This window comes from Parasteatoda tepidariorum, chromosome 7, assembly GCF_982258835.1.
Source record: "Parasteatoda tepidariorum strain Cologne lab strain chromosome 7, Ptep-v5.0, whole genome shotgun sequence".
Taxonomy (NCBI): domain Eukaryota; kingdom Metazoa; phylum Arthropoda; class Arachnida; order Araneae; family Theridiidae; genus Parasteatoda; species Parasteatoda tepidariorum.
Window position 1 is genome coordinate 74,148,836 of NC_141761.1, and position 27,816 is coordinate 74,176,651.

The 27,816-nt window shown below is 28.0% G+C and overlaps 1 protein-coding gene across 1 annotated transcript in view; it reads right to left on the reverse strand.

Moving 5' to 3' along the window:
* LOC107455620 (ras-related protein Rap-1b-like) overlaps window positions 1–10,329 on the reverse strand; it is a 95,350-nt gene extending 85,021 nt beyond the window's left edge. The window contains exon 1 of the mRNA XM_016073247.4: window positions 10,067–10,329. The gene's annotated coding sequence lies outside the window, so the exon portion shown is untranslated. The remainder of the gene's footprint in view (window positions 1–10,066) is intronic.
* Window positions 10,330–27,816: the final 17,487 nt, after the last annotated feature.

Genomic DNA, 27,816 nt, shown 5'->3' on the forward strand with positions numbered 1-27,816 from the left:
GTACTTTCTATCCCCCTAAAATATTTAAATCATTTAGACGTTTTTTGACCATAAAATGATTCTAAAAAGCAAATCCTTAAAGAAAAAACTAAGAATATGAACCGACAGCATTTTTTTTACTTTATCTACTGAGCAAAAGGCCATTAATATAATAAACCCCATCATTAACTTTTATGTTAAAAAAAGCGTCATACGAGATGGATAATTTTCGATCCTCATTGTCTGAATGCTCTATTTTTATAGTTAAGAAAATAAATATATTTTATTATGCCAACAGTAATAAAAGAGTAGGAGGATATTTACTATGTATTTTTTAATATTTATTAAAGTAACTTTCTTTGGATTATTCTAGTTTAGTTTTATTTTATTATCATTTTCATGAAAATAAACTTTTATCGTAACGGTTTCTAGAATGGCATTTATTATCCTGCCTGTTTATTCACAACCTCATTAATGATGTCTGAAATCTAACAAACATCGAAAGTCATAAAAAAATTATTAAGTGTTAGATTTAAGATAATCATTATATGAAATTGCTTAAAAAAATTCAGCTAAGCGTTGAGGATATGAAAATTATGTAGTTAATGAATGAAAGGATATTTTTTAAGTGTTCATTTTTAATAAATGTAGGTGAAGATGTTTTAAGCCACTTTAAAATTTTATTAACTTATTCTTGTTACTTGTAGTTAATAGAAAATATATTATAATGACACATTTAAAATATTTCAAATAAGTATCAAAAACAGTTTATTAAATTTCTTACTTTTTATTCTGAGCAGGAGAAAAAAAATCAAAACGTGAAAAAATAATTCAAAATTTTCCTTAAAATTTTTAAGACTTGATGGTTAAGAACTCTAAATTGCAATAATTTCAGTTAAAAGGCTTTCCTTTAATTTAAATTCTCTTCTCATTTCTTTTTTTTAAACATATAAAAATAATTTTAATTATTTAATTATTTTAAATTTTGAAGTTTTAAGAAGTAATGCCTAATAATACTTCTGCTATTATTGTCACGCTTTCCAAGTAAAAAATATAAAGAATTTGTGAAGGACAAATAGTTGTATAAATTTTAATGATCATAATAAATTTTACTTTTTAAAATCAGTTTAACCTCTTCAAGCAGTTGAGGTAAATTTTTTTCCGTATAGTGTATTTCCGTATATAATAGTGTTTTGTTATAATAGTGCTTATAGTTAATAAAGTTTTTGCGTACATAAATATTTTCTTTTTTGTGTACTTACATAGGTGATGTTTATAACAAATTTGTTCAATGTTCGTCAGTTATTAAATGTCAATATATTTAATTAATTAACAAAAACAGCTTAACCTTTATATCTGATAAATTTAAAGCTTAATTGTACAAAAGAAAAATATTTCGAAGCAGAAGAAATGTGTTTCGTCTTAATACAACTCTTAGACGAAAAGCTAAGAATCAAAAACAGAAGCAGTTTTTTTTACAATCCCTAAAACGTTTTTAAAATATAAAATAAGTGCAGCCCTAACTAAATAATAATAAAAAAGAACCACATCCAAAAAAGGCCATAACTTTTAAATTTTCTAATACTCCATTATAAACATAAAAAATTTTCACTTTCAACTTAATTTTAATCTTCATATCTTAACTATTAAGACTTTCTTAAAATTTTTTAAAAAATAGTAAATTTGATTCCTTCTTTGGCGTTTTTATATCAAATTGTAAGGATTATTTAAATGAATTTTCGCTTCATTAGTTCCAATCAGATTTTTCTGAAATATTAACTTAATGATTAAAATTTAAAAAAACCTATTAAACCTTTTTTTTTTAAATTTTGCATATTCACAGACATGAAGATTTGTTTCATTAAAACATTATTCCAAATTGTTATATTAAAACTCACCTCTACTTTTGTGAAACTCAACTTCATGTGTGTGAGTCATTCCATTACAAGTTACTGATTGTTTCAAAATAATGACAGTTATTTAAACAAATGTAAGCAACGCAGAACATAAAAATTGTTTTACTATCCATTAAAAAGTTTTGCATAGAAGCAATACTTGTGGAGTAATTCGCAATCTCACATATTATGCCTACACTGAAAAATTCCGGATTTACTGTAAATCACTTTGGGTGCATCATCCATAAAATTTATTTTCACCGTAAAATACTAAACCGTAATTTTAAAAGTTATATTTATTTTATTAGATAGATTTAGTGTTTTTACGGTAATTATTACTGTTTAAATTATGGTATAGTATATTTTTCGTTCCTTAATATGTTCCAATAAAAATAAATTTTACGGTAAAAAATACCGACAATCTGAGTTCCGGTACTTCTTAAGGAGTTTTTTATAGTGTATGTATTATAATTTCACACGCAAATTTTTTAATTATATCACCAAAATGAAACGCTAATAGTAAGTGTCTGAGCTATCGGAATAAAAATAACTTTTCTTTATTAAAACACCCTATATTACACGCTATTTTACCACGTTTATATCAACTTGCCTTCGTTCGGGTGGAATTTTGTAATCGATTTTAAACTAACTTCCCGACTAGCTATAGACTTCAAATTTGGCACATAGTTCAGAATTGGATAACAATGCATGAAAATGAAGAGAAAAAAGACATACAAAGTAAAATAAAATTAAAATTAAAGAAAAATTAATATTTTCGCGATTGTCTTTCATTGCCGATTCGATTATTTCAAATTAGTGTCACATGTCAGTTGAAAAGTTTTGTATACAGTGAATGAAAAAATTGAGATTTTGGAAGTGAGTACGAAAAAAAATCAAAATAAAAATAATATTTTTAAAAACCACGTTTTAGAGGAGAATAATAATTAGAAAATAAAAATTTGAAAAACGAAAAACGTGGGGAGCATTAAATACATAACAGTACATATGCGCATTTTCTTACTGATATACATGCACAACCACATACACATCCACATATACATCCACATACACATGCATATAAACAAACATATTCCACAAACACATCCACATTCAGATACAATTACAGATATACATACACATTTTCTCATGAGCACACATACTGTTACTGTTATGTATTTCATGCGCCCCATGTTTTTCGTTTTTCAAATTTTTGTTTTTTAATTATTATTCTCCACAACAAAAACGTAGTTTTTAAGAATATTATTTTGAATTTGATTTTTTATTTTTAGAATTAAACCTTCTCTCACGTCATTTTTTTATTAAAAAGTCATTACAGCATTCATAAATATTTATTTCACACATTTTTCAAGTATTTAAGTAAATTAGCTTAATATTATACAATAGTTTACAACTTAACCGATGCAGAACTACGAATGGAGTATATTCGATCACATAATCTAGTGTTAGAACCGCAGTATTCTCTTTACTCGTAAAATTCACCAAAGGCACTTTTTCGAAGGAGAACACTTTTAGTTCATTTTCTAAAAAATATGTATTGCTGAATCAAATTTCCTCTACTTCCTGACTAGGTTCGCCACCTAGATGCGTCTAATCAGATCTTAACAATACAGCATTACGAACGGAGTACGTTCGGTAGCATAATCTAGTATAAAAGCACCACGATCGAAGATTCTTTTTATCCGTAAACTTAGCCAAAGGTACTTATTTGTAAGGGGGAATACTTTCAGTTCATTCTCTAAAAGATGATAAAATGCTAAATCGGTTAATTTCCTCTACTAATTGACTGGGTTCGCTTCCAAAATGTTTCTATCAGATTAAACTGTCTTTGATCTTTTTAAAAATATATATTACATATTTGTGCCTTGAAATAACAATATTAATTTATAAAAGTCGCTGCATAAATAATATATTATCACTAAAATATATCAAAATAAGATCATGAATGAATCTACTTTATTACTATCCCCTTTTTACTTGGACTAATTCATTATAAACCGGAGTCTTGGGATAACAATATTAATTTATAAAAATTTGCAGCTTAAAATATATAGTATCAAATAAATAAAAACGTATTATCAAATAAATAATACCGCTCTGAATGAAACGATTTTATTATATTGCACGTTTAAAAAATATTAGAGCACTTTTCACTACAAAATCAAATTTGTTGCCTCATTATTTTGTTACTGAGTTTAAGCCAGTTATCGTATTTCTTAAACTTGGTTACCTTATGCCATGATCTAATTTGAATATATGGTTGCAAGCTTTATTATAAATTTACTACATAAATAATACCAAAATGTAAGAAATTATTAATAATATCATTATATATCCTATGTTATTAACGTTTACAAAAAGATAATTACCATATCCACCTATAAAATCAAATAATTTATTATATTCTCTCCCAACTTATAAAAACGAAGAGCTCTTTCTCCTTTTCTTTTTACAGTGTAATACCTCTCTTCTGAATCTGGTAGTACTTAAAACAATAATCGGGAGTAGATATCACTTTTTTACAATTAAAAATATTCCGTATGTAAATACGTAAAAAGCATTTGCACTCAGATTGCTGATACTTTTTACCATGAAATCCATTTTATAGTATAAGGTTTAGTAACAAAAAATTTGATGTACCGTAATTTTTACAGCAATATTAATCGCAGTAATATCACTGAATCACAGTAATTAAAAACATTGCATAAATATTACGATAAAATGAATTTTAGGGATGCTGTACTCAAAGTGCTGTACTACATTTTACCATAATTTGATACAAAAGTTTTTACTGTGTACTCTAAGAAGTAAAGATAAGTAAAACAATAAGATATTAAAACTAAACGAAAACAAAATAAATAGAACAAAAAAGATTAAACTGCTGAAAGTTCCAACGCCAATATTTATTTTATTTTACTTTCAGTAATCGTTAAAAAATAAAATAATGAAAAATAACAAGCTAAAGTATTTAAAGCGTAGAAGCTAGTGCTTTCTTCCTGAAAGCAAGAATAAAGACTTAAATTATTAAAAACAAACTAAGGTAGTTTTGATATTAGTAATTTTTCTCATTCAGTTATAGTAATAGTTAAAAGAAAAAAAAGCAAATCCATTGCATTCATGTAATATTTTGAAGTGAGTGGTATTTTAAAAATGCTCGAAGTTCGTGTTGATACTTTTATCAGTTATTTACACTGGTATAAGAAATTAAGAAAATTCGCAGACTTGGTCGATTATCTCTAGAACTACTGGACCAATTTTAATTAAATTTTAAATGTGCATACATTGATACAATACAAAACAAATAACCATCCAACAATTGTAATACACAAGCATGATCATGCGTAACACTCGTTGGAGTCGGAAGGTATGAAACAGCTGTTACCGAATAAACAAAAAATATGGAATGATAGGGGGTATGGTCCCCTATACAGGCCTTGCAGCGTGATTTCATACTTGAAATAATGCAGTATATCGCTTCCTATGGCAATTGGCCTGAATTGTCTTGTGGCAATTTCATACCTTCCGACTCCAAAGAGTGTTACGCGTGATCGTAAGTGTGTATTACAATTGTTGAATGGTTATTTGCTTTGTATTGTATCAATGTATGCACATTTGAAATTTAATTAAAATTGGTCCAGTAGTTCTAGAGATAATCGACCAAGTCTACAAATTCTCTTAATTTCTTACAGCAGTGTATTTATAGAAAGGAATTTAAAATATTAATGCAAAAAATTAATAAAATTAGAAATAAAAATAAAACATCCAAATGGAAAAAATACGCTTAGCAGCAGAGAAACCAAGAGGAATTAAACAAATGAGACAATGAAGAAAAATTTGTAAAAAAAATTTAAAAACATTGAAAAAAAAAGACACAAAAACAATGAAAAAAGCATTTTTCACCAGTGTATTTAGTAATATTTATAACTCAAGGGAAATAATATAGATGAGTATTACTTTTATTTGAAAATTCTGACGAATTATTAAAGAATATTTTTTAAAAATTGTCATTTAAAACATATGTTATTTTCTAAATTCATTGATTTTTACTAATATTTTCTGTTGTTGTTTTTGACATTTATAGAGAATTAAATAATTTTAAAGACACATTTGTAAAAATTATAAATTTATACGGAAAAAAAAAGATTTATGAAATAAAGCAAAAATTTATATACTGCTATATTTCATTTTATTAACAATTTTAAAGCCGCATGTAAACACTTTCACTCCCATTTGTCTCCACCTTTATCAAGGATGATTGTTTTCCTTGAAAACCTTTGGAACTTTCAGTTTATCTAGGATCAAGAAAAATGCGTTCTAATTATATCATACACGTTTCTTAAAGTAAAGATGCCTTTTAAGCTAAGTTCGAATTCCTTTGACAGAAATTCACATTTTGATTACGTGATTAAATGACGCTGACGAATAAAATCGAATTAAATGACGTTTTATATAAAATCGTCGTTTTGATGTACTTTTGAGGACACATGTCCTCAAAGAGTTTGAAAATATTTTATGTACAATAAAAGAAATTCGAGGGCCTGTCCCCAAGATTTGAGGACGTCTGGTCAACTTATAGGTTTCGTCCTCTTTTTCCATTTATAAATTTTTAAACGACTTAGATTTAGCATTTCAGAACTTTTCCTTGAGACCAAAGGGATATTTTAACGATATATTAGGAATAACAATGATTTACTATGCATCAAAAGTAGGATAAAAAAATTAAAGAGAACAATCGAAAAAGAAAGAAATTATTTAAAGAAATAAAAAATGATAAAAGTTATGTGATGCAATCTCTTTTTTTTTTTTTTTTTTTTGCTTCAAATATTTTATCTCCACACATAAAATAATTTTTATCGATGAATTGATAAATAAATAATTACCATTTAATTCTATAAATAAATTTAATTCGAATGAAATTTTATTTATAGAGTATATTAATTATCCGATAATGTTCCTATTTTCTGTTTAAATATCATTCAATAAATGCAAATATCTTCACTCTCATTTGTCTCCACCTTTATCAAGGACGAATGTTATCCTTGAAAACCTTTGGAGCTTTCAGTTTATCTAGTATCAAGTGAAATGCGTTCTAATTATATCACACACTTTACTTAAAAAATAAAGATGTCTACTATGCGAAGTTCGAATTCCTTTGATATGATTGATTATCTAAAAATTTAAGTGACGTTGCAAATAACTTCACCGCTATGTTCTGCAAGTTGTGGTGAGATTGAGTAAAGAATATCATGACATTTAGACTTTTTTTCTAATCCAGATATATATTATAACAATTAAAATAAACAAAAAAGCAATAATATATTTTTTTAGTCAAACAGTGAAAATACATAATTATAAAATAATGTATTTATTTTTTAATGATTTGATTATAATATTGTTGTCTGGAGCGCAATACAAGTACGTTTGGAACGCAATGCAAAAATAAAAATAATTTGGTAAAGATAAAGCAAATTAATTCTATTTTAAAATGTATATTCAGCAAGCCCTCCTCTGAAAAAACTATTCCTGGAAATCAAAGGACATTTATTTTATTTCAAAATCTTGTTCAAATTTAGTGCGTAGTGATAGTTTTTTAAATAATATCATTTTAATAATGTTTTAATTAATGTTTTTTTTTAAATTATGATTTAATGACAATTTTTGCATTTCTTTTGAACTGCAACAAAAATTTGAAGATTTAATGAAATTTCTTAATCTTAAATAAACCAGATGTAATTTTAATACCAAAATCATACTATAAAATTAAACTCATAAATCTAACATCACATTGAGAAAACATAATTTTTTCTGTTAACAAAAATCTGGTGCCAAAATATTAATAAAGCAAACAATTTGTGAATTTATAAGATATAAGTGATCCTTGCAATTTAAAATATGACAGCATTAAAAGAGTTTACAACAAATGAAGAAATTTTCATAAAGAAATCCACTTAATCATGTTAGTATTTCCTACGAATACTCTGATAATTATCATAATCAATAACTTAAAACACAATCTTAGATGAAGCCAAAATCATTTTGTAGCTTGAAATTATTTTTATGTTCAAATATACAATAAACTCTTGATGTCAGTGCAAACTTCAGGAATACGACCGGGATCAATAATTCCAATATAACGTCAAAAGCTTTTTGACTTTAATCCAATACTTTAAGTAACACATTAAATATTAAATACCTGTGAAAAATACTCAAGTGATATTCGCATATCACATACCAATAATGTCAGGAACAAGAGTATCGGGGACACATTTCAGAAAAAATTTTTAAACATTCATGCATGCATTTTGAATTTTAAATGAAGATAAAATTTAAAGGCTCCATTGAGAAATCACTTTTCTAATTCTTAGACCCTACTTTACTAATGTCACTTCAATACTTGTTCGAATTATGAAAAAATTACAATCAAAAACAATTTGATTAAATATGCATCGATATTTTTTTTAAAAATGTGCATTTCATGAATTTATTCACTTTTTAATTACTATAATACTGTTTTTAAAATCTGGAAAAAAATAATATCCGGTAGAATAAAAAATTTTAAAACTAAAACTAAAGATTATATTATAAAATCTTGAAGCGTTTTTATCATTCCTAAAACCTGATTACACTATGCTGATGCGACTTATACGTACACTTAAGTTAAAAAAAGAATATATATATATATATTGAAACACACACAACTACTTGACATATTTTAACTTGTCACGTCCCATTATAATATCATATATATCAATTATTTATAAGATTAGACAACTAACTCATATAATACGATAACTAACTCATCATTTCGAATATTTTCCTCAATTTTTTTACACATTTATCAAAATATAATATTGAGAGCAGTTATTCGAACACTTTAAATATACCCGAAATAATCTATTTTTTCTGCTTGCATTTGACAAAATTTCAATGCATTTTTCAAAAGTAGAATGAATAAAAATTTTAACTTACATAACGAAAAATTATTTCCTAAGTAACAAATATAAATATTACATATTTATTTGAAATAAAATTTAATGTATAAATAGTTCAGAAACTAACTTGTCAACTTTATTCTTAACAAAATAAAACAACTTTTAAAGAATAAATTTAATTAAAAGTATTACATGCTCTAATTGTAATTCATTTCGCAATGTTTCTCTAAATAATTACTACGTTTTTATTTGCTTTCTTGAGAGTGAGGGGGTAATCTTGCAATCGAAATTTCGAAAACTCTTCGGCTATATAAAATTTTCAAATCTTTAGTGGAGCTTCGGGCCTACGACAATGTAATCTGTTCAAGCAGAATGTAGGGAAATTTTATAGCTAAAGAAATTTTGCTGAATAAATTTCTATTCCTTTAATTGTTTTTAATCAATTATTTATTAATGTTCAATTATTTATGTATTTTTTATTTCAAGCAAACTATTAGATAAAAGCAAATATTGGTTCAACGTTCAATAAAAATAATAACGTGATCTACAATATCTTGATTTGCAGTGGCCTGAATATGGTGTTATATTGAACCGTGTTTGGAGGATCAAGTGAAGTTGGAGGATAAGTTGGAGGGTAGCATCGATAAGTTGGAGGATAGCATGGAGTGATCAAATTTCAAATAGCAATTTGCAACAAGTTTAAATATGCCATGTTTCACACAATAAAATTTCTGAAAATCCAACATTTATAATAACCCAAAAATAAACCGAAGCCTAATTTTATCATCATGAAATTGTAAGGAAGACAGAAAGAGAATAGGGAACTAAAAACAATAACTTGAACCACAATGTCTTGATTTGCAGTGGCCTGAATAAGATGTTAAATTAAACTTCGTTTGATTTCAAGTTGAAGAATAGTCACGAGAAATCAAATTTAAAACATTGCTTACTTTGCAGCCAATCTAAATGATGTTATGTTTTATGAACACACTATAAAATATCTGAAAATGTAAAGTTTATTGTAACCCAAAAATAAACCAAAGTTTAATTTTCTCATCGTAAAAGTATTAGATAGAAAGAGAATGAAAAGTTTTGAATAATAAAGTATTAACAAGCAAGAAAAGAACTCATTTTAAAGTAACATAGTGTAATAAAAGAAAATTGATTTTATAGTTCTACGCAAACAACCAAAGCGAACAAATAAAAAAAGAATTTAATCTTAAACACAAAACATTTCATTACCTTTATATTCGAAAACCGATTTATTCTGAAAGATTATCTTTAAATAGAAACCATTTGTTCGAAAAATGTCTCACTTTCTAACGACAACAATGTAGTAAAATGTTTAAATCTTCCTCAAAACTCAATCTTATCAAGAGAAGCGACGTTCACTTTCATTCTCACTATCTTTAAAAGTGTTCCGGTTTTTAAATTTTATTAATTCTTGAAAGAATTTGGCCAAAAACAAAACATGTGACATAAACTTTAAAGTTTGTAAGCGATGTATTTCTTATCTTTGAAAGAAAACACAACGGAGTTAAAAACCTCGTGATTGTTTGGTGTTGACTGGGATCGAAGGTAGTGATTCAAAAGATACCTACGACGCTCATCAAAATTATTTAAATAGTTTTGGGAATCAATCGTTATTCATGCACCTGACAAAAACAAATTTAATGATGCGTTTTCTGCTAGATAAGTTTCCTAACTTCACGGCGTCAAATTTAATATTTTTAACGTTTCGCTTAAATCATATATATATATATATACGATTAAAAATGGATGTGAATATTATGAATTAATAAATATGAATATTATGAATTAATGAATAAGAATATTATGAACTAATCAATATGAATATCATGAATAATATTATATATAAATATCATGAATAATAATGGCTTTCATGAATGATGAATAATAATGAATAATACGGATAATTATCAATATTAATATTATAAATATGAACATAAATATTATGAATCATAAGGAGTATGAATATTAGAAATTAATGAATAAGAATATTATTAACTGATCAATATGAATATCATGAATAATATTATATATAAATATCATGAATAATAATGAGCATGAATATTTTGAATAATAAAAAATATGAATGCAAGGAATAATAATGAACATGGATTTTATGAATAATAATAAATATGAATATTTTGAATAATAATGAATATGAATATTAGAAATGATTATGAATAGGAATATTTTGAATTAAGTAAAATGAACATTATGAATAATAAAGAATATAAATATTACGAATATTTATCAATATTATTATGAATGAAAACATGAATATTATGAATAAGGAATATAGATATTATAAATAATAATAAATTTGGAAATTTAGAATAATAATGAATATGAATGTAAGGAATAATGATGAATATGGATATTATGAATATTTTGAATAATTTCACATTAGTATTATGATTTATATAAAATATTATAAAGTTATTTTGAGTTAAGTTCTCAAAGTAATAATCCTAAAAATAATAAATTGGAAAATTTTTGAAATTGCGATTGAAGTTTTAAATATTGAAGTTGAATCATCTTGAATTAACTGGCTTATAAAAAGCCAATCACACTTTTAAGCCCTTAACGTAGAATTTTTATTAAACATATTTTTCTTACTTTTTCATTATTTCTCACTAATTTAGATCAAAATAAGTAGAAAATACTATGTTTGGCATTTTAATAATTAATGGTTATGAGACATCGGTGTTGACTATGAGACACCGTGAAATGTTAAATCTTCCAAACACTCTAGGCTCACTTTCTAGAAATAATTTTTCAAATTTGGACTTATTTGCAATAATTTAAACTTAAGAAAAACAGTTCATCATCATTCAAATTTCTTTAATTTTCAAAATCAACTATTAATAAATTATTCGAATATGGAAAAAACTGAAATTTTCAAATTGTTTTCTTTTTTTTAAGGAAATTATATTTTAGTATAAATATCACTTTTATAATTTAACATGTAGTCTAACAGTTCAGTAATTTTTAGTAATTACTAAGTTTTTAAGAAATATTTTACATTGGAACTACGTTATTATGCACTCAGATAGCAAATTTATATATTTTTATTTTGTTTGAATGATTTTATGAAAATTGTATGCCAGCTTTACTTAAACGTTCATATAACGCTCCACGTGTTCCAAGTTAATTTTAAATTCCTCTTTAACTAGACAAAAAATATCTTAGAATATGGCTATCAGCTGTAAGAAGTCTGAAAAGTATTTTTCCACCCACTTGTTTAACAGAAAAGGAATTCTCGCAAAGGTAATATTTGTATCAAATCTTATATTGATGCTCTCAGTTGTTAGAAGGTGTATAAGTACTTTTTCTACTGACCTACTTCAATAAAAGGAATTCTATTATTGGTAATATTTGTATCAATTCCCTCTGTTAAATTATTAAAAACTGCTTCGATTAAAGAGTTTTTCTTAGAACTGATAACCTTGTTGTTATATGAGGGTGCTCTCAGTTATAAGAAGGCATTTATGTATTTTTTTCTACCCATCTGCTTCAAAATGAAAGGAAATATTGCAAAGCTAATGTTTATAATAATTCCTATTACTGCATTAAGAAAAACTATTTTGATCAGAAAGCTTTTCTAAGAAATGCAAAATTGTTATTATGTGTGGTTGCCAACAGTTGTAAAAAGGCATTAAAATATTTTTTCCACCCACCTGTTTCAAAGGAAATGAACCCTTGCATAGTTAATGTCGACCTCAAATCCCTTTGAATATTTTGAAAAATAATTTTTAATTAAAAAAATTTTCAAAGAATTGAAAGGTTTGTCGTTATATGTAGGGGCTCTCAGTTATAAGAAGGCATTTAAGTATTTTTCTACCCATCTGCTTCACAGAAAAGGAATTATTGCTAAGTTATTGTTTGTATCAATTCCTATTACTACATTAGGAAAAACTGTTTTGATTAGAAAGCTTTTCTAAGAATTGGGAAACTTGTGATGATATGTCAATGCTTTCAATGGAGAAAAAGCATTTAAATATTTTTTCAACCCACCTGTTTTACAAAGAAGGAATTTTTGAATATGATAATGTAGAAGGTAAACATAAAATTTTACTGATTTTTATCATTCCTGCTTTTAGTCACATAGAAAAGTATTTTTTGGAGACATAGAAAAATATTTCAAGCTTTTATATAGACACAACATATCATTTATCCCCTTTTATTGAATTCTTAACGACAAATGGCTTTAGGCGAGCCGAGGGAAATAAAACCCCTGCAGCTTATTCCATACCATAGAACGCGAGCCAAAAATAGCATCACTATTCACATCTTTTCTCCAGCTTTCAAGAATTGTGAATTTAGATCTTAAACTTGAGCTATGATATATTATCTAGATTTTTTATACATTATTAAGGCATTGTATTCGCAATTTACTTTGAATAAAATTCCTTTTCTATTATTTGATATTGCGTCGTTGTAACCCATTTAGGAGACATTAAAAGATTTGTAATCTCCCTAATTCATTTATAATTTTGACATTTAAAAGTTAAAATGCTTCTCATACAATTTGGAAATGTTATCCAATAATATTCCACACTTGGTGTTACCTGTAATGAAAGGAGCGATAGTAAATTATTTGTTTGCTCATAGTTTGGAATGATTATCATGAGTTTTCATGTGGAAGTTTTAAATAAGTATCATGAGTTTTCATGTGGAAGTTTTAAAGAAGTATCATGAGTTTTTATGTGGAAGTTTTAAAGCAGTATTATGAGTTTTCATGTGTAAGTTTTACCATGTGGCCATACTTAGCTTAGAAACTGGAGTTCTGGAAAATAAGCACTATTATGTAAGCATTTGTACATAAAAGATTTTCAATACTTGTATAGCTAAAAAGGCAGGCACATGTGAAATATTGTGAGAAATGACTCACAGATTTAAGGCCTATTGTTGAAAATCGTTTACGATTTTCAACAATGTAGGTTGTATTCCCTTTCCTTTTTTTTCGCTTTTTTTTCAAATTCCAAACCTTAGGCAAAATTTTACATTGAACTATAAAACGACATCTACTCTACTTCTCTTTTGATCTTCGATTTCATTCAGATCAACGGGTACATAGATTTGGTCTAACTTCGTCTGGCCAGATGAGGATAAGCAACAACAACAATAAAACGAAAAATAAAAAACCAGAGTCATTTCCATTGCCCAAGGAAGTCTCTTGCAAGCCTCTTATACCCTCAAAGAGACCTACATTGGAAAAAATGGTGCCTGTTCCATCATTCCTTCAGAATCACATACTGGAAAAATAGGCTCAATTTTTCAGAAGCAGAGCATAGAGACCACATACTCAAAGTTGTAGATCACTTAAATACCAGAGGCATTTCCGAAAGAGCACAGCTAGGAGATAACCACTAAGGTAGCCCATCTCGAATCCCAGCGATGGCTGATCAATATGAATTCGGCACCCATCTCGCACCGACCACAGTGTCCACCGTACACACGTTAATACCCAAAATGGATCATGTGGAAGAATCCCTTTGCTATTGGACTAACCACGGGAGGTTTTCATGATTTTCCTCTCAATGTAACCAAATGCTTGATCCAGGAGTTACCTTTTTTATTCATAATCGTCGTTGAGCAGTCAACCCAATTTCGATTTTACAACTACCAATGTTCTTGCAATTTGAACCCAATGCAGAAGATAAGGGATGGTATCAAATATTGGGAGAAATAAGCATTCGTGGAGGACTTTTCGGTGGAACCAACCCACATTTTCGTTTACTCAAAGGGACTCTAACTCATGATCCGTCAACCACTGAGGATATTGTACGTCAGCACTGTGGTTGATGCTAGCCGGGATCAAAATTCGTATTGGCCAACCATCTCTGGGATTTGAACCCGGCTTACCTCATTGAGACACTAGCGCTCAATATCTGGAGCTACGACGGCTCCCACTGAGTTACTTGTCTTTTGTGTTAAGTTCGAAATTACGAGGCTATGGACATTGTACATTGATAGTTGTAAACTCAGAATTGGATCGGCTTCCAAACACCGGCTATAAAGTGAAATTAAATTAGGAAGTAACAGCTGCGGTAGCTCACGAGATAGAGCTTTCACCTTCCAATAAGGTATCCCAGGTTCGAATCTTAGATATTCCTCGTTGATACAAATTCTGCTCCTAGCTAACACCGACCACAGTGCTGATGCAAAATGTAATCAGTGCTAGAAGGATTAAGAATTAGAATTCTCTTTCAATCGGGCTAACCACTGGAGGTTTCGGGGTTTTCCTCTCCAGATGACTCAAATGCGAATTAGTTCCATCAAACAGTCCTCCGCTAAGGCTAGTTTGTTCTAATTCTTGATCTAGAAATTCTCTCGTTTTCAGAGTTGGGTTCAAGAATACAAAACAACAGAGTGGAGCATTGATAATCGTAAACTTAGATCAGGATCGGTTGTTCAACGTCGTTCTTAAATTGAAATAAAATATTTGAATGTGGATCTTCTATTAGAGATAAGACGAGATTAATCTACCCTTAATGAGTTCTGAATAATAAGAGCTTTTAGCACTATTATGTAAGCATTTTGTAGATAAAAGTTTTTCGGTACTGGTGCAAGATAAGGAATCAAAAGTTGAACATTTTTAGAAAACTAACTCTTTGTTTTAAGACCTATTGTTAAATACGATTAGAGATATTAAAACCATTACCATTAAAAGCATTAGTGAATTAATCCATTTTTAAATGAAACATTTAAAAAATAAGTTATTAATATAAATAAAACAAGTACTTTTAGAACTATCATAAAAGTATTTTATAGATCAAAGCTTTTCTGCACAGGAGTAGTTCAAAGATAAATCAGTAAAAGGTAACTTTTTGAAGAAATAACTCACTGTAGCAAGCGCTATTGTTAAATATCTTCATAGACAGGAAGAGATTCATCTCGTTTTACATCCGCCAAGGAAAAGAGGAAATCTAATGCCTCAGCGAAATACATTTTACTTCACCAAACAATAATACCGTGAATACTGAAACAGTATTGTAGCAAGTTTCTTTGTTTTTTCCTTGTGAAAGTGTAAAATACAGTGAGCAAAGGATACCGAAAACTAATAAACAAATTGAACAACTCACATAACTGGACTAGGATCTATTCTAAGGAAACAATAATTTTCTTTCACTATTACCATCCAAACAACAGCTGTTCATAACGGTCGAGACACAAGTTGCGATTGTTATGATTTACTTCGTAGCTGAAAGTTTTACTTTTCTATTTTGTTTAACTTATATTATTATTTTTTCCCTTGTCTAAAGACAGTTAAGTCTCGAAAAATTGTTGACTGTAATATCATATTGAAAAATTAGCTAATCATGTATCAAAATAGTAATTTATAAAATATATTAATTCGTGTTTTGATTTTTTCATGCATTTGTCTTTAAAATTAGGTATAATTGAATATGGCGTGTCATTAAGGGTGTGATTCTTGACCACAGTTTTTGTGATATAATAATTCTTAAAAAAAAGTGGCCATATCATTAGAACTTCTTGGACATTTACATTGCGAAGATATTAATTCTGAAAACTTAACAAAAAAATTGCAATATATATATATATATATATATATATATATATATATATATGGGTCATTCTCACGAAAACTGTCATTTTTCAGTTCATAAAATCCCAAAAAAGTAAAGTGAATAAAAAGCTCCGAAGCTTTTTATATTAAAAGAAATATGTAATGGCATTATAAAGAAAGTATATATCCTATAAATTATACTTAAGATTTAAATTAATTAATTTTTTTAATAATTAATTTATAATTAATTAATTTATAATAATTAATAATTAATTAATTTAATAAATAAGTTAATGAATTTAATAAATAAATTTATTAATTAATTTATTAATAAATTTTTTTAAATTAACTAATAAATAAATTTATTAATTTCACTATTTAAAAAGTGAGGGAATGACACTAATAGTGAGGGAATGATATTTTATTTTAATACATGTTTTTATCTAAGTTACATCTACCTAAAGTTCGAAAATGATAACATACTAAGTATATCTAATATTTTTTATAATTTAGTTTTATATATATTTAATAGTTTTTACAGGTTTGGGAAATAAAATTGGCTGGCACGATTAAACAAAACAAAAAAATTAATAATATACTCATCTTGAATCATTCCCTCACTTCAGCGTCATTCCCTCACTTTATACACTAGTGAGGGAATGACAAATTTAATAAAATTTAAAAATAACAGTTAGGCCGAATTAATTTCTGAGGTCAATCACATACAATTATATTCATACAAGAAAGCGACATATAATTATCCACTTTCTGGATGAAGTTGTATTTTATATTACTGTAAAAAATGACATGAGGGAATGACAAATGTAAAAAATTTTACCTGGTTTGATTCATTCAAATTTATTCCACAGCAAAGCTTCTTTAAGTTGAAAATGGAAACATACTGCAATTTTATTCTATGATGCCAGTTGTTAACTGTTAAAGTTTTTATTGAAATATTTTTATTCTAAGAAGATTGCAGGTGATAAGAACATTGTTGTGAGGGAATGATGCGAATCACTAAGGACAAAGTTTAAAATAGTGCTGTGCTAATATTTTTATCAGAAATTAAATTTAAAATTGATTTTCTGAATTCTATATTTCAATATTCTGGAATAAAAAACACGAATTTGTAAAAAAAAAAAAAAATTTCAGAAACAATTTTTTTCTTTTTTTAAATCACAAGTGAGGGACTGACATATTGGTATATTTTAATTACCTAAAATAAATAAAAAACAAAAATTGATAATTTTATTTTTATTCTTTTGTTAGCCTGCATTCTGAAGGACACATTCCCTGAAATTTTTTTTTTCGTAAGTTGTAAAACAAACATAAAATATACTGGGGAATGACTTCAAAATGAAGATAAAACAAAGAAAGATTATAGACATATGAAAAAAGTGGGGAGGGGGGAATAATAAGTAAAAAAAATAACAAACAACAGTTTAAAAAAAAAAAAAAAAAAGGATGAAATTTTACTTAAAAAAACCGGAAAAAGAAAAGATATAAACTTTTCATCAGTCCAAACGATTATATCCGCAAAACAGACCTGTTGTTATTTTTTTACTTATTATTTCCCCCCTTTTTTTTATATGTCTATTATTTTTCTTTGTTTTATCTTCATTTTGAACTTATCAAATGAGTTCTGCTGACTTGCTGCTTAAGCGCAATAAATGAAACTTATTGTTTTTCTTAACTTTCTTCGTGTTTTCTTGTATTTATTTATTTATTATATATATATATATATATATATATATATATATATATATATATATATATATATATATATATATATATATATATATATATATATATATATATATATATATATATATATACATATATATACATATATATATACATATATATACATATATATATATATATATATATATATATATATATATATATATATATATATATATATATATATATATATATATATATATATATATATATATATATATATATATATATATATATATATATATATATATATATATATATATATATATATATATATATATATATATATATAAGCTAAAATATTGAGAAAATATGGAAAATAATAAAAAAAAAATGACAAGAGAAGAAAATAATTAACAATAAATTTTTTTTCCCTTTCTCCTCCTTCTTCTTCATTCTTTCAAAAGTATTTAGAAAACATAATTTTTAATACCCTTAAAAAAAAATTAAAAAAAAAAATTAAAATTTGGAAAACAAAACTAAGAAAATCTATAATCTCTTCATCATCTCATACGATTATATCGGCAAAAGGAGTGCTTTCTAATATTGTATTAATATAGCCAAGGCAAAATATATCAATACAACAGTGTGAGGAGCACTCAAAAAAATTGAAACGAAATTGGAACACATTAAGTAAAAAATATGTACGGAAAAACAAACAAATATATCAAGCAAAAGAATGAAAATAAAATGTAAAGAGATTAGAGAACAGTACACGAAAGGAAATCTACATAGTGAAGAGCGAATTAAATGAACTTACGCGTACCGGAATCTTTCAAGAATGATTTAAAATATTTTCGTAATAAGATTGCCAGATTACAATATATGAAAACAGAAGCATAAATAAAGTGACATCTTACGCACGTTCTTACTGCAAAACTGAAGCGCGTCTAATTTGTTAGTTACCTTGGGTGGCCCCGAAAATGGATGCGCGCAAGGTAATAATATAATACAGGATAATTTAAAGTTTGTAATTAAAAAGTTTGATAATTAAAATATTTAAAAAAAAAACAGGATTTACTCGTCTTGAATTGATTTTTAGCAGGAGCCAAATTATTATTGCTGCTGAAATCCAAAAATTAGGCTCAAAAAGCAATGCCCTAAACACACGAAATTAGAAGACGAACTAAAAACGGAAACAAAAAGAAAACGAAAGTAAGCTAATAGTAGATAACATTAAGAGCTAAACCAGCTTTAAATATGATCACTATACTATAGCACAATAAAAAATAAATATATATATATATATATATATATATATATATATATATATATATATATATATATATATATATATATATATATATATATATATATATATATATATATATATATATATATATATATATAAATACAAGAAAACACGAAGAAAGTTAAGAAAAACAATAAGTTTCATTTATTGCGCTTAAGCTGAAAGTAAACAGAACTCATTAGATAAGTTCAAAATGAAGAATAAAACAAAGAAAAATTAAAGACATATGAAAAAAAAGGTGGGGAATAATAAGTAAAAAAATAACAAACAGCTTATATATACACTCCTCAAAAGTGAAATTGCAACACCAAGAAATAATGCACGTAGCGTCATGCAAATTTCAGGAACGATAGTAGTGAGATGGATATGCAAATGATTAAATTTGCGCACGCATCTGATTACGTGGTACGCATATTCGGGCTATAAAGGCCAGCACGTTTCCCTTCTCATAAACGGCATCTGAGGTTTTGCGTAGCATTTGCGACTTTCGAAAAAGCGTCAAAAATACCTCTGAGACGTCGGCGAGCTCAATACCATCAGTTACGACCGGGGAACGTGACCGTATTATCGAACTCCATGAACTTGGTTTGTCGCTGCGCGCAATAGCAACTTGTGTTGGGCACAACGTGAGTACCATCCAACGTTGTGTCACACGATGGATTCAGGAAGGTCTACGTGCACGCCGAAGAGGAAGTGGTGCGCACAGGTGCACATCAGAGCGCACAGATCGGCGAATTCGCCAGTTGACTGTTCAAGATCCTTTCTCCACGGCACGTGCCATCCGAAGCTGGTTGCCTTCAGGAGCAGGTGGATCTGTGTCCACCTAAACCATACGCAACAGATTGCATGAGGTACAGTTACGTGCACGGGTACCAGCAACAGGGGTATCGTTACCCGCTTTACACAGGGCTAGACGCCTGGCGTGGTGTCATCGTCATCGTACCTTGACCATCCAATGGCATCGGGTATTGTTCACGGATGAATCTCGTTTCTGTATGTGGAGAAGTGACCGCCGTCTACGGGTATGGCGGCGACCCGGAGAACGCTACGAGCCAGCCCATTACGCCGAGCGTCACAGCGGTCCTACACCGGGCATCATGGTTTGGGGTGGCATAATGTTTGATCGCAGAACGCCCCTGGTACACATTCACGGCAGTTTGACATCGGACCGCTACGTCACACAAGTTGTGTATCCCGTTGTTCAGCCCTTGTTGCAGGGTGCACCCAACAGGGTATTCCAGCAGGACAATGCCCGGCCGCATGTCGCACAGCGAACTCTTAACAGCCTGACTGGATTTGACATCCTTCCCTGGCCGGCAGCCTCTCCAGATCTGAATCCATAGAACACATATGGGATCTCATTGGACGTGGCATGAACAGAGGACCAATGGCGCAAACCATCGATGATCTGCGCAGAGCAGTGGATGTGGCTTGGCAAGGGTTACCTCAGGCAACCATCAATGGAGTCATTGATAGCATGCCTCGCCGGATTGAGGCCTGTATAGCTGCCCGAGGTGGCCATATTAGATATTGAATAAATTGCTTTATAATGATTTTATTAGTCTGTTTTTTTAATCATTTGCATATCCATCTCACTACTATCGCTCCTGAAATTTGCATGACGCTACGTGCATTATTTCTTGGTGTTGTAATTTCACTTTTGAGGAGTGTATATAAAAAAATAAAAAAAAATTTATTTAGAAAACCGGAGAAAAAAGATATAATCTTTTCTTCAGCCCACACGATTATATCCGCAAAACAGAGTGCTTTCTGATATTGTATCAATAAAGCCAATCAAAATATATTAATACAATAGTGTGAGGAGCACTCAAAAAACATTTTTTATAAAAATAACAATAAATAAAATAGATCACAAAAAGTAAAAATAAGTAAAAATAACATGTAAAAACAGAAAATAAAATGAAATAAAAAGAAAAAACATTAAAAAGGGGCTATAAAGCGAGTAGCAAAATCAGATCAACTTACATGGACTAAAAATTTTTCAAGAATGATTTAAAAATGTTTTCGCAGAAAGATTGCCAGATTACAAAATATGAAAACAAAAGCGCAAATTGAGTGTAATAAGAGGGTTTTAAAGTGTCGTTCTTACTGCACTGCTGAAGTGATTTGTTATTCTGAGATTTGATTTGTTAGTTACCAAGGATGGTCCCGAAATGGATGTGCGCAAGGTAATATTATTGGCGATCGAAATGGGCTACAGGTGGCGTAGAGCAGAACTCTTTTCCTATGGCAACACTTCACATGCTTTCCCCATTAGCGTGTGGAAAGTCATAGAGGAGGGAAATACGTTAGTTTCTCTCTTGATTTTCATATAGATTAAAATCTTGTAACTTGAAAAACTATATGGAACTGAAAACTACATTAAACATAGTTCTAAAGAAAAGTATCACGGAAATTTTAGAAAATATTTTTATTAAGTAAAAAGGAAAAATATTAAGAAAAGGGAAAATATCGTAGTACATTCCTATATAACTGAAAAGAGGAGGAGAGGGAAGGGAGAAGGGCTAAAGGCATGAAACCGGTCTCTCCCCAGATGGCGTATTCGAGTGTTGTGATCGCGAATACTGGATAATTTTAAAAATTGATCATAAATAGTTTTAGAAGATGGATGTTTATTTAAGAAAAAATATAAAATAGAAAAGAGAAACATAAATTGCCTGTTTTGCAAATAATTTCAGCCGCGGATTTGCACGATATGGATTAGCACATGGAAAAATTAACAAAGAAAAAAATTTTAGTAGATAATATTAGCCACGGATTTGCCCGAAATGGATTTGCACATGGAAAAATTTTATAAATTAATAAAGAAGTTTTTAACAAACAATTTTACCCACGGATTTGCCCGAAATGGATTTGCACATGGAAAAACTGTATAGATTAACAAAGGAAATTATTTAGTAAAGAAATTTTTAGTAAATAATTCTAACCACGGATTTGCCCGAAATGGATTTGCACATGGAAAAATTATACAAATTAACAAAGAAATTATTTAGTAAATAATTTTGGCAATGGATTTACCTGAAATGGATTTGCACATGGGAAAATTATAAAAATTAACAAAAAAAAATGTTTAGTAAATATATCCACAATAATATACGATTAATTCAATGATTTTATATAAAATTTTATTACTTCAGTTGGGTATCCATTGTTTTTTATCAAATTTTGAAAGAGTTTATCGATTTGTTTTTTGGATAAATAAATATTACTACATATTCTTTTAATTCTGTTCATTTCATTAAAAGTGGTATTTAAATAGATGCTCTTAGAAACATTAGAATTCCAAGTAACTATTTTATTAATATTAAAATTAAAATAATTTCTTTTATAGTATAAATCAACATAGCAGATATTTTCAACTTTCATAATACCCAAATCCAAAAAATTGAAATTAATATTATCATCATAATTACGAAGTAAGATTAATTCCTCAGGGTATATATCACTCAATAAAATAGTAAAATCTTGGAGATTAAAGATAATTAAGTCATCAATATATCTAAAAACAAATTTAATACTAAGAGTATAATTTTTTTCATAATAATGCAAAAATAAGTTAGCTAAGAGAGACAAATCAAATCTCAGAATAACAAATCACTTCAGCAGTGCAGTAAGAACGACACGTTAAAACCCTCTTGTTACACTCAATTTGCGCTTTTGTTTTCATCTTTTGTTTTCATATTTTGTAATCTGGCAATCTTTCTGCGAAAACATTTTTAAATCATTCCTGAAAAATCTTTCGTCCATGTAAGTTGATCTGATTTTGCTACTCGCTTTATAGCCCCTTTTTAATGTTTTTTTCCTTTATTTCATTTTATTTTCTGTTTTTACATGTTATTTTTACTTATTTTTACTTTTTGTGATCTATTTTATTTATTGTTATTTTTATAAAAAAAAATTTTGAGTGCTCCTCACACTATTGTATTAATATATTTTGCTTTGACTTTATTGATACAATATCAGAAAGCACTCTGTTTTGCGGATATAATCGTGTGGGCTGAAGAAAAGATTATATCTTTTCTTTCTGGTTTTTTTCCGATTTTTTAAATAAAGTTTCTTTTTTTTTTTTTTTTAATATCTATATATAAACTGTTTGTTATTTTTTTACTTATTATTCCCCCTCCCTTTTTTTTCATATGTCTATCATTTTTCTTTGTTTTATTCTTCATTTTGAACATATATAATTCATATATATATATATATATATATATATATATATATATATATATATATATATATATATATATATATATATATATATATATATATATATATATATATATATATATATATATATATATATATATATATATATATATATATATATATATATATATATATATGCTGTAAAAACAATAATGCTGTATAGTATCACCTGATAATTAAGATTTTACATAAAATTTTAACTATCAGGTGATGCTATACAGCATTATTATTTTTACACTTCATAAACTGGTTTACACTTGTTTATGTTCGGGTATCAATTGGTTATCATTGTAATGCAATACGTTAAAAACAAATATAAATGTAAAGTATATAAAAAAAAATTCTGAATAAAATCCCATTACGTGCATGTTTAAATTTAAAAGTATTGTATATGTTTATATATGTGTGTGAGTATATCTTTGTGTGTGAGTATATCTGCATATGTTTAAAAGTATTGCAAACCACTCGTGCAAAATATGCAATCATTAAAACACTAAAGTGCTTCTAATAGTTTGGTCTAATTATTATAATATACTAATGTAATACCAGATAAAATAAATATTCTATATTTATATAATATTTGGTCTAATTTATCCAATTGTCGAATTTATATTTCATAGGATTGGCCTGAAAATATATTTGTGCAAGTTAACAATATTATACTGGATAATTTAAAGTAGTTTATAATTAGTAAGGTTGATATTTAGTTATACAATTTTAATGATTTCAGAAAATTAACATTTATATAAGATATATATATAGCATTTATACAACAAGAGCCATAAATTATAAAATAGAACTAATTAATTTTCTTCGTTTTTCTCTATTTTCTTTTTTCTAATATATATATATATATATATATATATATATATATATATATATATATATATATATATATATATATATATATATATATATATATATATATATATATATATATATTTTATATATATATATGAGATTCTCGTGGACTTTTCGCCATTTAATGCAAATGAGCATTTGAAGATTGAGTCTGCAAACCAGTCCATCAAATTTGCTTCTTCTTTCCGTATAACTTGATTAGCACGGGCAAGTGAAAGTACGGATGGCCAGAGGTGCTAAATCTCTCTAATTCTTCCTCTAGAAAACCGAGTTTCCCCATATTCCTAATAAGGAGATAAATTCTTTATTCCTCGAAGTTGGATTTAAATTTGAAAAGTAATGGATTTAAAAAATAAAGAGCCATGTCGATGCTTTATATGATTCGATATTTCTAACGCTGAATATAATTTAATAAAGCAGCGAATAAATATAATGAGCACAATAGTGAGTATAATAATAGATAAGAGGTGCTAAATCTCCCTAATTTTCCTCAAAAGTTCTCTCAAAAGACGAGGTTTCCCTTATTCCTGTCTAAATAGTCAGGTCTTCTCAGTTGGATATAAAATTCAAAAATTTACAAATTTAAATATTAGGAGCTATGTAAATGCATCAGTAACTTTACGCAGGTTATAAACTAATAAATTAGTTAATAATAAGCATAATTAGTATTAATAATAAGTAATAAGTATAATTAGTACAATAAGCCTTTAATTGTTGTATTTTTTTATCAGCAAGAGAAAATAATTTTAACTGTTTATTTGTAAACTAAATCTTGTTACACATTCAAAAAATTCTTTTTATGCATTAAAAAATAAAATCTTGTAATCTTTAGATTTCTCTATCTGCTTTAAAATTGGTTCATAACTAATGATGATCCAGTCTTATATAAAGAAACTAAACTAAGATTCTTCTCCTACCAAGTTATTTTTCTTGTATGTTAATACCCCATCAACGATAATAGAGTCTTTCTGAACTCCATCAGATCAGACAAATCGACGTTTTATTAGCCTACTTAATATCATTGTTATGAGTTAGCGAACATTTTCTCAGCATTTATAGCTGCATAGCCAATTCTCACTAAGCATTAGATAGGTTTTGTTAATATATTGCAAGTTGAATGTAAATTTTATACTAAGAATTATCTGAAATGTTCATATTTATCCGACACTGTCAAAACTGTAATATATTATCTCTTCAAATTTAATATTGAACAACCCTAAAAATTCTATGAAGGAAAACTTTTCTTCAAGTTAACACCAAATCAAGCTTTTATACACAATTCAAACAATATAAGAAAGCTCTAAAAACACCAAAAATACAAAAGTTTACACCAAGAACCACTCGCTTTAGTACCATACGTTAAGCATTCTCGCCTTCAAAAACAAAACAATGTTTGACCACTTTGATTTCGTCTGTAACTGTTTAAAATGTATAGCGAGTTGGTGATTGCTGGCGTCAATCTTTATTGTTGTTATCATCTATAGAATTCAGATGATAACAACAATAAAGATTGATGCAAGGACAGTTCCCTGCTCCCTACATAGGCCGACCGGCCTATGTTGGGGGCAGGGAACTGTCTTTGCATCAGAAAAGTCCTGGGTTCGAATCCCGGGCAAGGCATGGATGTTTCTTTCTCTCTCTCTGTGTTCTATCTCCTTTCTCCTTTGTGTGTGAATGTGACTCGTCCTATAAACGGGTTGTGGTTGTGTGAATGGCGTGGCAGAAGTCAAATTCCAGGCCATAGATGGCGCCACTGAAAAACAGGAACAATCGCACCCCCCTTGCCTAAACAGGCATGCGACAAAAAAAATCTATAGAATTAAAGTTCTCCCGTCGAAAGACGTATGTATGTTTTAGTTGTATTTTAAGGATATTTATATTTCAATTTCTCTGTAAACTGTATTAAATAATTTCAAAATATATCATTTCTATCTACTCCTTCTTCATTAAGCCGAGTTTGAATTCGTCTTCATATTTCGTCTGCTACGGGTATGTTTGATTTACATATACATTTTATTTACAGTAATTAGTGTATCTATACAAAATAAATTACTGATATTTGAATTACTTTGTCTCGCAAAGATAACTCTACTGATTCCATGTGCATCATATCTTACTGTAATTATAAATTTTAATGTCACTAAATAATAAACATACTGGCTGGTGACAGAAAAAGTAGAACACCACTTTGGTGCAAAGTAGTTACCCCCATTTTGGTGTTCAGATACAAGAGCATTTTTCACAGTGTGCGCTGTAAAAACTGTTGCGTAATATCTCTTCGAATATGATGTAGAACAACGCAAAAACTGCGCGAAGGAACATTTATTCCGGGTAAAAACCAAATCAAGCGTTCATATACGATTTAAAAGGTGCTATATAAATACAAACACTTAAAATTTAATAGTGTTGCACAGAATTCGCGTGCTTCAAACCGAACGAAAATTGTTTTCATTTCCGTAAACAATGTTGGCATACTTTGAAAATCAAAAATTTTAGAATCGCCAAGTAGAATATCACAATTAATTTGTTTACTACCTGGAATTAATTGACGAGCGTCTATTGTTGTCTTCTACGCCGATATTTATTGTAAGAAACAGAAATTCTCTGTTAAAATATGTATGTAAGTTTTAAGTTGAGTAATAACTGTTGTTTTGACAAACTCTTTATAAGAGATGAAAAATAGAACACGTTTATTACTAGCCGTGATTTTTTTTTACATTTTATAGCAGTCGTTGAACAACCAACCTTAATTTGAGTTTACAACTAACAATGTTCAACTCCGTAACCTTGGGATTTTGAACTCAATCCGAAAGACAATGGCACTCGTTGATCAAGTATTGGGAGTATTCGCCTTCATAGTGGACGTTTTGACGGAACTAACACGCATTTACGTTACATAGAGAGGACAAACTATGAAAACCTCTCACGGTTTGTCTGACTGTAAGGGGACACTAACCCACTATCTGTCAGCCACCAAGGATATTTTACAACAGCACTGTGGTCTGTGTGAGGCGGGTGTGGCGTTCGTATCAACCAGTCATCGCTGGAATTTGAACCCGGATCATCTCAACCAACTGTAAAAATTACGGTATAATATTTTAATGTAAAAATGGATTTTATGGCTGATGATAAGTAGAAAGTGCCGGTAATTTATACAATAGTTTGATTCGAAATTTTTTACAGTGCACATGTTTACGGTTTTTACTCTTTTTTCATGACTTTAACTCAAATTACTTTTTTGACACACTTTTTAAAGTGTACAGAGTACTTAAAAATTACAAAAAAAAAGCAGAGGGGTGGGGTTATAAAAGTCAGCAAGAAGATGGCCATCTTTCTAGAATATGGATA